Source organism: Lissotriton helveticus, chromosome 4_1, assembly GCF_964261635.1.
Source record: "Lissotriton helveticus chromosome 4_1, aLisHel1.1, whole genome shotgun sequence".
In the NCBI taxonomy this organism is placed as follows: domain Eukaryota; kingdom Metazoa; phylum Chordata; class Amphibia; order Caudata; family Salamandridae; genus Lissotriton; species Lissotriton helveticus.
In genome coordinates this window covers 1,234,793,204-1,234,808,240 of record NC_136063.1, presented here as the reverse complement: position 1 = coordinate 1,234,808,240, position 15,037 = coordinate 1,234,793,204, and positions in this window count along the sequence as shown.

Here is a 15,037-nt window from a genome sequence, read left to right as displayed (position 1 = left end):
AGTTGCACTTATGTTATGAGTATGAAGTCGTGGAGATCAGACCTGATAACAATTCTGTATCGTGTTGTTCTTGAAACTTTAGCACTCGCTGTACAGATATAGTTTAACAAGCAAAGCAGATAGTAGAGCAATAACATATTATTCTCATGTAAACCACGATGAACTACTAGGTTGAAAGCTAAAGCAACAACTAAGTGTCGTGTGCAGAAGTTGCAAAAAAGGAAAAATGGCGTTTAAACCGGTAATGAGCCCATGCTAACTTAACACGGTGTAAAGATATCCAGGACGTAGATGACACCTCCCAATGATCCGGAAACGAACTGAATAAGATAATAGAAGTGCCATCTCATGAGAGCAGATTGCAAGTTTATATGTGGACGGTCCGCAAGGTAAAGCATTAAAAACTAGGAAAATTTAATGCTAAAGAAAAATAAAACAGCCAAGTACTTTATCGAGTCTTAAGCCAATAGGCAAGGTAAATAATAAAAACTTGACAAATAAGTCAATGAATTGTCAATGAAATGCTAGTACTCAGCATATCAAACATGAAAAAGGTCTATGACATAACTGTGTATGCAAAATAAGCTGCAACAGCCTCCAATAGGAAGTCACCGTCTTCATCCGAAAACAGTTCAGCCATCCAATTTAAAAGCGGAAAAGAACATACGTGCTCTCCCAGCACCGGATCCTCTATCACCATCAGAGGACAGCTCGGTGGGTTTTCAAGAAAGCTCTGTTCCAAGAAAGACTGTGTTGCCGTCAGTAAATTCCAGGGACCAATTAGTCCATGCATCAATGCCACAGCCATAATCCTTTCGCCAGGACAAACCAACTCGTGAGTAATGATAGGAGTCATCAGCTGATTAAAGTCGACGTCAGGAGAAACCGGTCCGCAGAGACACAAATCAATGGCCCAATCGAAATCACAGGTCAGGCAGTGAAATACAGGCTGGACACAGGTGAAGTAGGAGAATCGAAAAGATAATCCATATGCCGTGCTTAATATCGCCAACGGCATTGTGCCATAATATTCTAGCATGCGATTGCGGAACAGTGTCAGCAGCTGCAGGGTGGGAGGTTGCATAGGAGGGACATCCATATTTAAAAATGTAAAAAAGCACAAGAGCGTCCGCTGGTAATGCAAGTAAAAATGGCAATCCACGAAGCAGAGTGGAAAAAATACAATGAAAGAAAGTAGGGATGACTCGAAAGATTTTCTCAAATGAAGTCACGAGACCACTGGTAACAACTTTAAAAAAGTGCGCCAGGGCCTTTGTGGAGGATGCGTTAGAGATAGTCCGAACCATCTTGCTGAAATGGAAAGGCAAATCTGAATTGAAAAGGGTCTGCACCTCTGTACGGGTGTTCGCTATGTGAAGCACGAAAGTTTCACGGGCCGAACTCAAGGCCACCTCTCTCTGAGACAAAAGAGCTCTTATTCTTGCCATGCCGTTGAAATCTGCTCCCAAGGTTGGTATTTGTGGCGAGATTGAAAACTCCCTATGTTCATGTGTGGGAGGAAATAGAACATTTCTGCAGCAAATAACCCGTTCACTTACTGTTACGATAAAAGGAATACTTTTAATTAACCCAGATCAATCTTCATTATTGAGCATCAAATAACTACCATTTTCCAACAACTTGAACGTGGGGATGATAGCAGGAACTGGCGTGCCTTGCAACACGCAAGCCATATTTGGTCGGTGTTTGTTGCATGAACCGTGTAACTGTATGTGCCTACACATTAGTGAATGATCTGGCGTCTCAGTGCATTCCTCTCCATTCAGATAAACTTCTTGATCATCTTTGAAACATCTGTATGTGTATGGAAGCGACCAGACCTCATGAAGAAAAGCACTACCTAAAGGTTCATAACGACCTATTGGTATATATTTCATACAATTTGAAAACTTATATAAAGCAAAAGGCAGCGTTATTAAACCGTGGATAAGGCACGTTGCCAAAAAACCCGCAATCCTCTGCTGATGATGTCACGGAGCATGTCATGAATGATGTAATATGTGACATCATCAGCAGTGGATTACGGGTAATAGTATCTCTAGTTTACTCCCCTATAGCTGTCTTTCTTTTAACATAAGTGTCTGTTTCCTTCCCTTATACTTACTGTTTTTGGTTCGCTTCCGGTTCGCGTACCGGCGAGGGAACTGGGAAGCGAACTAAGAGAAATAGAGGTTGGCACAGTTCCAAATATTGTACCAATTTTTTAATAACGGGGAGGTAGTTCTGAAAAGAACTTTTTTTTTAATTGTTTTTGTTGTTTTATATTTTTTTTATTATTTTTCGGAACATTTTTTTACTTTTTTTGAATTTTTCTGAACAGTTTTATATTTTTTGGGGTTTTTCTTGGAGGGGGCAATGAAAACGATTCATTGTAAAGGGCTCAACAGGAGCAACAAAACAAAAAAAAAGTATTTATTATTTTGGGCGTTTCGTACAAACTTGCATATGATAGTCAATAGCTCTGTTGATCAGAGTGATGCTTCTTTCTCCGTAGCAAATGAATCCATCGCAAAATACGCAGGTGTGTTTTACTTCACCAAATCTCATTTGTATATTTGGCACCATCTCCCTGCCCTCTGGTCCCGTTACTTCCGGTACAACAGATCTTCTGGCCATAATAGGGAGATTATCTAGGTCGTTCCGAAACTGTGCAGCACTGTAGTTGTTAGGATGCCACCTAGTCATATGGCGATGCATTGTGTAGTTTCCGAAACTGTATTTTTTCTCGGTTCCTCTGGACAGTCTATCTTGACATATAAGGCAAGTTACGTATCTTGCATTTACTTTTTTCTCACCTTTGGGAATTTTAAAAAATTGCCAAATGAAGTTTTCTTTCCGGTGAGACGTCCTGGGCTCCTCAGGCAAAAACTGCCTCTCTTCGTGCTCGTCGTCCTGTTCCTCTTCTTCCTCTTCTTGTTGAATTATAACTTGAGCAGGTGGTCCACTCTTCCTTGGATGTGGTGGAGGTGGTGGGAAAGCACCAGCTGAAGCTACTAAAGAAGCCATTGCTCAGTGATCACAAAGGGTCTTTCTCTCACAATGATGAAAGTCAGAGTGAGGAAAGAAGGAGGGATTTTCATCATTTGGGAAAAACAAGAGTTCTCAACCAATGAAAAGTGTTCATTTTAGATTATATGACCTAGTCTTACATCATTAGGAAACCAAAAGTGAAATGAACCAATGAAAAGTGTTATTACCAAGTCACATGACCTGCTGTGTTTACGTTAAGCGCTTTGCAGGGCCTCCCGGTTTGCTTCCAGAAACCTGCGCTTTACGACTCGGTTCGCGTACCAGTTCGCTAACGTAGCACGTCATATGACGTATCACGCGACAACGTGAAACGTCATGCGGACGGGAGGCGTCACGATGTTGTTTTGTAACGCGGCAGTTGCGGTAAAGAAACGTTTACCGGCTCGCGGTCTATTTCGCGGCATCAAGGTCAGCTAACGGGAAGCTTCCCGATTCGCGAAGCGGGAACGAAGAAAAAAAAATATTTAAAAAAAAAATTATTCATAAACATATAAAATATATTTTTGGATTTAAAGAAGAATACATTTTACAGCTACAGATATTAGCTGTTAAAAAACCAATGAAATTCACTGAAAAAACCATAGGTTATAGACCATATATAGTTAGGAATTAGCATTTACAAAACCTTGAAAATTCACTGAAAAAACCATAGGTTATAGACCATATATAGTTAGGAATTAGCATTTACAAAACCTTATTTTACTCACACAAAACCATTGAAGTGATGTCACTGACCATGTCATGAATGATGTAATATGTGACATCATCAGCAGTGGATTGCGGGTGCGCGATATATAGTTAGTGCAACTAACTATATATGGAATTTCAATGGTTTTGTGTGAGTAAAATAAGGTTTTGTAAATGCTAATTCCTAACTATATATGGTCTATAACCTATGGTTTTTTCAGTGAATATATATATATATATATATATATATATACTACCTACTGGCGGTCGCAGTAGGTATATATAGTTAGGATTTTTTTGAATAGGGATTTCTGAAAATTCTATGTTGAATAACTTTGGCGTTGATGGACGGAATTGGCTGAAATTTTCAGGAAAATGGCACATTTTGTTTCTGAGCGTCCCCTGAAAGTTTGGGGGGGTTACGTCAAGCGGGGGCTGAGAAAAAAGGGGGGTCCCAAAACGTGTTTTTAACATTGAGTTTTCCATAGGGCGGTTGGACTCACTTTTAGCTCGAACGGCTGAATGGATTTCTATGAAACTTGGCAAAATTGTAGAGACTGTTTGCCCGATGTGCCTTTGCTAGGTCTCAAGATATGTGCTCCAGTGGATTTTGAGAAATTAACGTTCAAAAAAATATATATATCTGTGACAGCGTCCCGGTTAGTGCTTTCTTACCTACATTCATTTGTTCAAGTTCAAGTTCAAGAATTTATATAGCGCACTACTCACCCAGAGGGTCTCAAGGCGCTGGGGGGGGGGAATTATTATTTTCGAATTTCATTGTTGCATGTTAGTCTTTCTTCACTAGTTGTATTTAACATTTGTAAAAACAACCCTTTGTAAATTTATAAATTATATATTATAATAAATTAAAATACACCTTCCCATTGCCACAATTTTTCAAAATAAACAATTTTAACCAAATAAACACAATTGATATTGCCCCTTAAAATATGTCATTTTTCACGTTATACCTCCTAGTTTGAATCTGTTTTTTATACATATTTTTACGTTTCTGCATACTCATCCCATGAGTCACTGCATGGGCCTATCCCATCCACCCATGTTAACCTTAGCCCACAATACGACATGTGTCGCTCTGTAATTGGATGCGCACATTCGCGCTCCTGACACAAAGGTTTCTCTGGTTTAGGAATCCGGTGATTAGTCTTTTCACAACCTTTCCGCTGAAACTTTCCATGACACGCATACTCGAGGTGAGTGTTTGATTTGTGTCATCGTGTCTGCTGGTATGAACGCTCGGACATGCGGCCTGTATACTCTCACTATTCATTGTTTATGGCCGTCCTAGCGAGTCACTCATTGTATTAAAGTAATACCAGGCAAGTGCCTATAGCGATTTATCACCGTGATGTTTCCTTAGGCCCCAATTTTGAGACCGTGCGGAATGCCTGTCCTAACCGGGAGGGGGGAGGATATTTGCTGGGATTTGACCGGAGTCGTGCTTATACAGACAAGGGGACATGTAAAACTATAGCGGCGGGAGGCTGTTGGGTGTGGTACCGTAGAGTGTGTACCTCACTGGCACTGTTAACATGTACAGTATAGAACGTGAGTGTATAATGCTTAGAGCATCAGATGGTTATGAGTGGTACTGGGGGAAGGGAAAGAAGGAAGAACAAATCGATTTACTAATTAAATATGGACACTTAAAGCCTCATCCGCGTTCAAACCTGACGGGATTTTTGAGTTTAGGAGAATAATGTACCTAGACTCCAGGCGGCGTAAAGCCAATTTGCGATTTCCGCCTCTGACATTCCTGGGTATGCTGTCAATGACAAAATACGTAAGGCCTGTTGCATTGCCACCATGGTTCTCGTGTATGTGTCTAGCTACTGGGTAAGCTGGATCTTCATTTGTAATTGCACGCAAGTGCTGCAAAATTCTTACGTGAGCAGGGTGGATAGTTGATCCCACATATCTTTTCCCACACTCACAGGTGAGCACGTATACTGCATACTCAGTTTTACATGTGTAGGCTTCCCTAATTTTGTAAGGGAAACTTCTAAAAGGTACATCTACACTCGTCGTGTTTTTACCATGGTTGCAGGCTTTGCACTTGCTGCATTTTCTGAATCCTTTCTGTGCTTGGAACCAGTCCCTGGGTTTTTTGGATTTAGCAGCAGGGGCATTACAGACTAATTCGCTACGCATTGACTTGGCTTTTCTGAAAGATACTAAGGGTGTTTTGCCCACCATATGACCTATTGTAGGGTCATTACGGATAAGCGGCCAGTGCCTAGTTAAGATTTTGCGGAGATTAGCATGATACCGGTTGAATCCTGTTATCAACCTCGGTGGTTGCCTCTCTTGTTTGTCATGCACTTTCTCCGTTACCTTCGGGAACAACAATTCATTTCGGGTCTTTTTGTTACATTTAGCTTCTGCACTCTTGCACGTTTTTGATGTGTATCCCCTTTGCAGTAGTCTCGAAAACAGGTTCTGTTTGGCTTCCTTTAATCCCTCATTTGTGCTACAGTTACGTGTCATTCTCAGACATTCTGCATAGGGGATTGATTGTTTTAGTGGAGTTGGGTGAAAACTATGGGCGTGCAAGATTGCATTTCCTGCTGTTGGCTTACTGTAAGTACGGGTTTGAATTTTATCATTTTCAACATACAGTTCTAGGTCTAAAAACTGGATACTATCTCTGCTACTGCTGCAGGTAAACTTCAAATTCAAAGCATTTTCATTTAAGCTTTCAGCAAATTCCATCGCACTCTCCACACTTCCCTCCCACAAAATGAAAATGTCATCAATAAATCTTTTGTATATGATCACACTGTTGGTCATAATTTCTGGGTATAGTGCCCATAGTACCTGCTCCTCCCACCAGCCCATATGTAGATTCGCATAGCTGGGGGAGAAGCAAGTACCCATGGCCGATCCTTGAACCTGCTTGTAGTGTAATCTATCAAAAATGAATGTATTGTTCGTGAGGCACCATTCAGTCATTTCAAGTATCATTCTTGTATGTTCAAACAAATGTATTGGTCTTTTGCCCAGATAGTACTTGATGGCGTTGAGGCCGTCGCTGTGTCTAATGCTGGTGTAGAGGGATTGCACATCCATAGTCATGAAGAGATACTGTTCTTTCCACTTGACATCATATACTTTTTGGAGGAAGTCCCCTGTATCCCTTATGTATGCAGGAAGTTTTTTAACCTCCAGTTGCAAAAAGTGGTCCACAAAGATACTGGTGTTCTCAAACAAACTCCCAATCGCTGATATTATTGGTCTTCCAGGGGGTGTTTTGTTGTTTTTGTGTATCTTGGGAATAAGGTACAATTGCGCTGTCACAGGGTAATCGTTTTTTAGGAACTCAAACTCTTTTTTACTTAGCAAGCCTTTTCCACGCCACTTGTACAGTTCGTGATGGTATTTCTCTTGTATACCTATCATGTTCGTTGGGGTTATCCTTGCGTAGCATTCGCGGTCTTGTAATTGGCTTTGAGCTTCTTTGTTATACATTTCCAAGGGCCACAGGACCACGTTGCCCCCTTTATCGGACCACCTTACCACAATGTCTGATCTTGCCTTAATTTTTGTGAGTACTTCACTGTATTTCCGCGTGTGGTCTTGATTTTGGAGATTTCGTTGTTTTGTGCTCAATATTGATAAGTCTTTCAGATCTTTGGTTACGCACTCTGAAAACAGGTCTAGTCCATCTTTGGGCATTGCTGGCATAAAGGTTGATTTCGGTTTGAAATCTGTTTCAATTTTTTGATAAATGTTTATGTCTGATCTCATGGCTGCCCCACTTGGTGTGACTGCATCATTCGTGTCCTCATTTAGGTCTTCTAGGTCTATCATGACTTGTAAGGTTTCCATATGTGCCACACTCAGCATTCGATCTGTGTTAGTCGTTTCCGGCATTTCAGGACTTTTTTAATTAGAATTGGTGAAATATTTTTGTAGTTTCAGTTTGCGAATATATAAGAACAGGTCAATGCGTGTTTGCGCATAATCAAAGTTCGTGTTTCTGCAGAACGTTAGACCTAGCGATAAAATTTCCATTTCTTCTGGTGATAATGTCAAGTCTGATAGATTTATAACTGTGTTGTTGTTAGTTTTGTCTATCATCGGCGTCTGTTGCGTCTGTATGTTTGCTTGTTTGGTTTTTGTACTTGATTTCCCCCATCTCCTGTTTTTTCTCCTCCTGCTTTTTGTTGGCGTTTTTCGTTCGGTCGATTCCTTCCCCCTCCATCTTGTTGATTTGGCGGAATCCGTGGGCGCAATGTTCTGAGGCGCTGTGTACGTAAAAAAGCCAATTCCTGAGCCGGAGTTGGTGTCGGACCAGATCTTTCCGTGCTTTGATTACTCTCATCCGTCTCATATTCTGAGCTTAATTCATTTTCACGTTGCTCTGTTGGCACTGCTTGTCCCGCCGTTGCCAATGGTTGCCGTCTGATTTGGTCGAATTTCCTTGCAAACGTGTAAATTCTACCGTTCAAGTAATCATTCCGATCCCTCTGGAATTTTATCGCTTTCCTTTCTTTAATTTCATTTTCATGTTTTTCCACTCTGGTTTTTATTTCTGTCATTCGCTCTGCAATATCGTCGATGTTCTCTTTAGTGTCTAGTTCTTTTAATATTTCCTCTATGCGATTGATCATTTTTTCTCTGTCACTTATTGCAAACTGGATGAGGATTCTCAACATATTTTCAGAGCATTTGGCACTATTGTCTGCCCACATTTCAAGCATTGTTGGATCCGGGTCCTCATAAGTAGGTGCAACCAAAACCCTTAATCCTCGTGGAACTCTCTTCACCTCAAGATATCTGCTGAGGGATTTTACTTCAAACCACTTCGCAACTTCTTTTTTGCGCAATTTCTCCAATTCATTTAATAGTTGTTTTGTTTCATCTTTCTCAGTTATTGGTACCTGTGCACCTGAGCCGGTCTTTTTGCCTTTGCCTGTGTCCGTATCAGTGAATATATCTAGTGCTGCTTCCTCTCTTCCCTTTTCCCACTCTGCAGCCATACTGATAGTTTGTTTGTTAGGTGTTGACGTTTGTACAGATTCACTGTCCGTGTGATTTTTTGCGCCACAACAGGACTCGCTCTCCCTTGAACCACAGTCTCAGGCCCGCTTTCTGCTACTCTCAACGGGTGTCGGCTTACCTTAAAATCTTCGATTACTCTCCAGCGATCGTCGATCTCTGGGCAGCCGATCCACGCAGATTTTGCAGGTTACTCGGGTTCTTCTGTGTTCCGGTTCTGGGGGGCACTGTGTGTCTTATGAAAAAAGTTCAACCACGGGATGTCCTTATCAACACAGTGCAGCCAAATCGAGGAGGGTCAGCGTTGGGTTTCCAGGACTGAAACCCCTTGTATTCTTTACCACACCAAACTTTTCCATTCAAAGAAGGCGCTGACTCCGTGAATCTTAGTTCAAAACGTTTATTCCATGTTCAGTTGCTGCTCAGACGTGTTTCGGCGGCTTGCTCCCGCCTTGCTCACTAACATCTGTATTGCTAAATCTTAGCCTCTTTATACATGTTAATTAAGTCATGTGATACATTTTTCTGCCATTTGACTGGCTGTTACTATGTTAAACATGGACCCACCCTGTGAATTACCATAACTTAGTTAATGACTTGCACATTTCATTCACAGCCAGATGTAGCCCAACTATAGCCCAATGACAGAATGTCCCAGAGTGTTCTAAAGAACAACTAGAACGCTAACAGTCTTACTTATGACAAAAGTATGGCACACCTGAAGTCATCTTGATTGGAATAAAGTGGTAACACTTAATACATTTAATTTGAAAAGGAACAAAATGAGAGGTTTCATTTTGCCATAGAAATGTTATATATATATATATATATATATATATATATATATATATATATATATATATATATATATATATTACCTACTGGCGGTCGCCAGTAGGTATATATAGTTAGGATTTTTTTGAATAGGGATTTCTGAAAATTCTATGTTGAATAACTTTGGCGTTGATGGACGGAATTGGCTGAAATTTTCAGGAAAATGGCACATTTTGTTTCTGAGCCTCCCCTGAAAGTTTGGGGGGGTTCCGTCAAGCGGGGGCTGAGAAAAAAGGGGGGTCCCAAAACGTGTTTTTAACATTGAGTTTTCCATAGGGCGGTTGGACTCACTTTTAGCTCGAACGGCTGAATGGATTTCTATGAAACTTGGCAAAATTGTAGAGACTGTTTGCCCGATGTGCCTTTGCTAGGTCTCAAGATATGTGCTCCAGTGGATTTTGAGAAATTAACGTTCAAAAAAATATATATCTGTGACAGCGTCCCGGTTAGTGCTTTCTTACCTACATTCATTTGTTCAAGTTCAAGTTCAAGAATTTATATAGCGCACTACTCACCCAGAGGGTCTCAAGGCGCTGGGGGGGGGGAATTATTATTTTCGAATAGCCAGGTTTTAAGTTCTTTTCTGAAAGAGATGTGGTTCTGTGTAAGGCGGAGGTGAGTGGGGAGTCTTGGCCGCCAAGTAGGAGAAGGATATACCTCCCATCGTGGATCTTTGGATACGCGGAACTGCGGCGAGGCCTTGATTGGAGGATCTTAGTTGGCGGGTGGGTGTGTAGAAGGATAGTCGAGTGTTGAGGCATTCGGGTCCTAGTTTGTAGAGGGCCTTGTGTGCGTGGGTGAGGATACGGAATGTTATTCTCTTGTTGACGGGAAGCCAGTGGAGGTCTTTTAGGTGGCCGGTAATGTGATCTTGGCGAGGGATGTCCAAAATGAGTCTCGCTGATGCGTTTTGGATGCGTTGTAGTTTTTTCTGTAATTTGGCTGTGATGCCGGCGTAGAGGGTGTTTCCATAGTCTAGTCGGCTGGTGACCAGTGCGTGGGTGACCGTCTTTCTTGTTTCGGCGGGGATCCAATGGAAGATTTTTTTGAGCATACAAAGTACGTTGAAGCAGGAGGATGAGACGACGTTGACTTGTCTGGTCATCGAGAGTGAGGAGTCTAGGATGAAGCCAAGGTCACGTGCGTGGTCTGTGGGAATGGGTGCTGAGCCCAGATCCGAAGGCCACCATGAGTCGTCCCAGGCAGAGGGGGATGAACCTAGGATGAGCACTTCCGTTTTGTCTGAGTTAAGTTTTAGGCGGCTGTTTTTCATCCATACGGCTACTTCTTTCATGCCTTCGTGAAGATTCCTTTTGGCGGTGTTGGGGTCTTTGGTGAGGGAAAGGATCAGCTGGGTGTCGTCAGCGTAGGAGATGATGTTAAGGTTGTGTTGACGTGCGATGGAAGCGAGTGGACTCATGTAAACGTTGAAGAGGGTGGGGCTGAGTGATGATCCTTGTGGTACACCGCAGATGACTTCGGTGGCCTCTGATTTGAATGGGGGAAGTTGGACTCTCTGAGTTCTCCCAGCTAGGAACGAGATGATCCAGTCCAAGGCTTTTTCTTTTATGCCGATGTTGCTGAGGCGTTGTATGAGGGTGCTATGACAGACAGTGTCGCTGGCGGCGGAGAGGTCGAGTAGAATGAGGGCCACTGTTTCTCCGTTGTCCAGATGTCGTCTGTTGCTGCGATGAGGGCAGTTTCGGTGCTGTGTTTGGCTCGAAAGCCTGATTGTGAGGGATCGAGGGAGTTGTTGGATTCAAGGAAGGCGGCGAGCTGGCTATTGACGGCTTTCTCAATGACTTTGGCCGGGAATGGGAGGAGGGATATGGCGCGGTAGTTTTTTAAGTTCAGAGGGGTCTGCAGTGGGTTTCTTCAGGAGGGCGCTGACTTCGGCATGTTTCCAGCTTTCTGGGAAGGTAGCAGAGTCGAAGGAGCAGTTGATGACATCACAGAGATGGGGTGCGATGATGGAGTCAGCTTTGTTGAAGATGTGGTGGGGGCATGGGTCTGTTGGCGAGTCAGAATGGATTGAGTTCATTAGGCGGATGGTGTCTTCGGTGGTGATTGGGTTCCAGGCGTTGAGGTTGTTAGAGGGTGGTTTGGGTTCTGAGGGGGGAGGAGAGGATTGTTCATTAGAGCTGTTTTCGAAACTGTTATGTATGTCTGCAATTTTGTTGTAAAAGAAGGAGGATAGTGAATCGCAGAGGTCTTGGGAGGGAGTGATGTCGTTTGAGGCTGCGGTGGGGTTGGTGAATTCTTTGACGATGTTGAATAGTTCCTTGCTGTTATGGGCGTTGTTGTCGAGTCGGTTCTTGAATGCTGATTTCTTGGTGGATTGAATCAGCTGGTGGTGTTTGCGGGTGGCTGCCTTGAGGGTGGTCATGTCGGTGGTTGGGTTTTTTCTCCAAGTTTACTCGAGAGTACGGCATAGTTTCTTGGATTTCTTAAGGTCATCGTTGAACCAGGGGGCCTTTTTGCTACCCTGTTTGGTTTGGTGGTTTTTCAGGGGTGCTAATTCGTCAGCGCTGTGAGTGATCCATTGTTTGAGTTTGAAGGCCGCTTGGATTGGGTCCGAAGAGAGGGCGGGTGGGTTTAGGTTGAGCGATGTGAGGAGTTGGTCGGTGGTGACTTTGTTCCATTTTCTTCGGAGAATAGGTTGTAGGGGGTTGTGGGTCGAGGTGGTTTTGTAGCTGAAGTGAACACAGCTGTGGTCCTTCCAATGGAGAGCTGTGGTGTGATCAAAGGAGATGTGTTTGCTGGAGGAGAAGATTGGGTCGAGCGTGTGTCCGGCTATATGGGTGGGGGTGTCAACAAGTTGTTTGAGGCCGAGATTGGTCAGGTTGTCCAGAAGGGTGGTGGTGTTGCTGTCGTTTTTCTTTTCGAGGTGGAAGTTGAGGTCTCCCAGTAGAATGTAGTTCTCGGAGGCGAGGGCATGTGGAGTGATGAAGTCGGTGATGGATTCGCTGAATTGTTTACGGGTTCCTGGAGGCCTGTAGATGAGGGTGCCTCTGAGTGCGGTCCTAGGGTCGGTGTGGATCTGGAAGTGGAGGTGTTCGGCGGTTGTAAGGATGTCGTCGGAGATGGTCGTGATTTTGATGGTGTTTTTATGGACGATGGCGATGCCTCCTCCTGTTTGGACGGTGCGGTCTTTTCGGATGATCTTGTAGTTGTCCGGGATGGCTACGTCCGTTGATGTAGTGTCCAGTAGATCCCAGAGTTCAGAGGCGTGTCTGTGGACCGAGCGGGTGTTTAGCAGGATGCACTTCAGGTGGTTAGAGTCGGAGCTGTTTATGGGGTTAGTGGATGTGGTATGGGTCTTGATGCTGGTAAATCTGCAGGAGTGGCAGGTGAAAGGACCATGGGTACGTCCCGGGGCAGCTTCGTAGCATTGCGGTGTGCGTCCGGGGTTGAGGGCTAGAAGGGTGGCGGCGTCATACGTTATACGGTAGGAGAGGGTTTTGCGAGGACCAGGGGGTCTGGCGCTGGGCGCGGTCCAGGCGCGGACGGGCGTAGACGGGCTTACCTTTGGCGCACCTTCGGCGCGACCGCTGCGTGCAGAAACAGCTGACATATATGGATAGTGGGAAGGGAGGGGCGAGGGAGGATCAGCTGGGAGGCGGGCTCGGGTCGGAGGGGACGGGCTCCGAGGCACAAACAATAAAAAAATGGCGGCTAAGGTGAAACAGGCAGCAGGATGGGGCACAGCGAGTAAATGATGGATTGAAACACCCTGAGAAGTAAGCGTAACAGAAATCGAAGTTCAAACGATGTTGATTAGGGTCAACGCTATAACAGCGCGTGTGCAACTTGCCCTGCGCATAACAATGTAAACAGTGCTAAGTCTGGAAATCGTCAGCAGTAGTTCTAAACACTCGGCAATGCTTCAAAACAGTAGAGCGCTATGACAAGCGGCAGCTGGCAGGCAGGCACTGCTAATTATAAACACTCGATAATGCTGAAAATAGTGAAGCGCTGTGACAAGCGGCCGCTGGCAGGCACTGCTAATTATAAACACACGATAATGCTTAGTAAGGTAAAGCGCTATAACAGGCGGCAGCTAGAAGAATACAAGGCGCTATTAATAATTATATACGCTCTAGCGCTATGTCAGGCAGCAGTTAGCGAGTAGCACAGAGAAAGCAGCGAGAACAGCCAATGATACCACTAAAGCAGGGAGCTTGGGGAGCGACCGTCTCTGAGCGCGTCAGGCCGGTTGTTGGCATATTACACATCTATGATAAACTTCTTCCATCATTACAAACCAATGGGGCAACCCAGTGAGTTGGTCTCAAATGGGGAATCATGAAGTGATCATCAATTAGTGCCCGATATCATAACAAACTCAAAAAGATATCCATTTTCATTCAAGTAGGTTTAGTATATCTATCAGATCGCTACCCCTAGGACATAGAGTAACCTTTTCAAGAACCAACCATCTTAGCTGTTCACTAGGTGATGAAGAGTGACAAAATGTTCAATCATAGGTGCATCAGATGTGCAATTTATTTACAGCACATCTTTCACCTGGATCAAGATGAGGTCCCGTTCCATTCCTTCACTGGAGCTACTCAGCCCAATTACATATCCACCCCACATGTAACCCAACAGTAGGTGAACGGTGAGCCTTTGCGCCACATTCTACTGTATCCTTTATCATCATTTTCTGATAAGGGCCCCAGTTTATAAGTTATTGATTAATTTGCCTGCCCTTTTATAGATTGCTCCGCCCCTGTCCTGAAGAAGACCTATGTGTAAGGCTCCAGCTATCCTCTATTGTCTCAGGGTCAATACTCCAACCCTTATGACCTGGACTGAAATGTCGCTACACATAGATTAACATGGCATTTAAAATTTGTATCTTATGAATTGTGGTCAATGTCATGATAATAAATACCTTCAGTCGGTCTTTATGTGTAAAAAAACTATGTATGTCTACACTGTACATAATTTCACTTGAAAAAGTTTTTTTCCTTTAACCTAAATTCTTATTTTGCACTTATCTATTCATGGGCACTCCTATTCACTCTTACTTCCCACTTACTGTGGAACATCTGTGTCACATGAATCAATGTGTCCATAGAATAATGATTTATAAACATTCTCTATAAACAAGCTGTATGTATATATATATATATATATATATTCACTGAAAAAACCATAGGTTATAAACCATATATAGTTAGGAATTAGCATTTACAAAACCTTGAAAATTCACTGAAAAAACCATAGGTTATACACCATATATAGTTAGGAATTAGCATTTTTAAAACCTTATTTTACTCACACAAAACCATTGAAATTCCATATATAGTTAGTTGCACTAACTATATATCGCGCACCCGCAATCCACTGCTGATGATGTCACATATTACATCATTCATGACATGGTCAGTGACATCACTGATGACATCACTGATGACATCTCAAATGACATCAC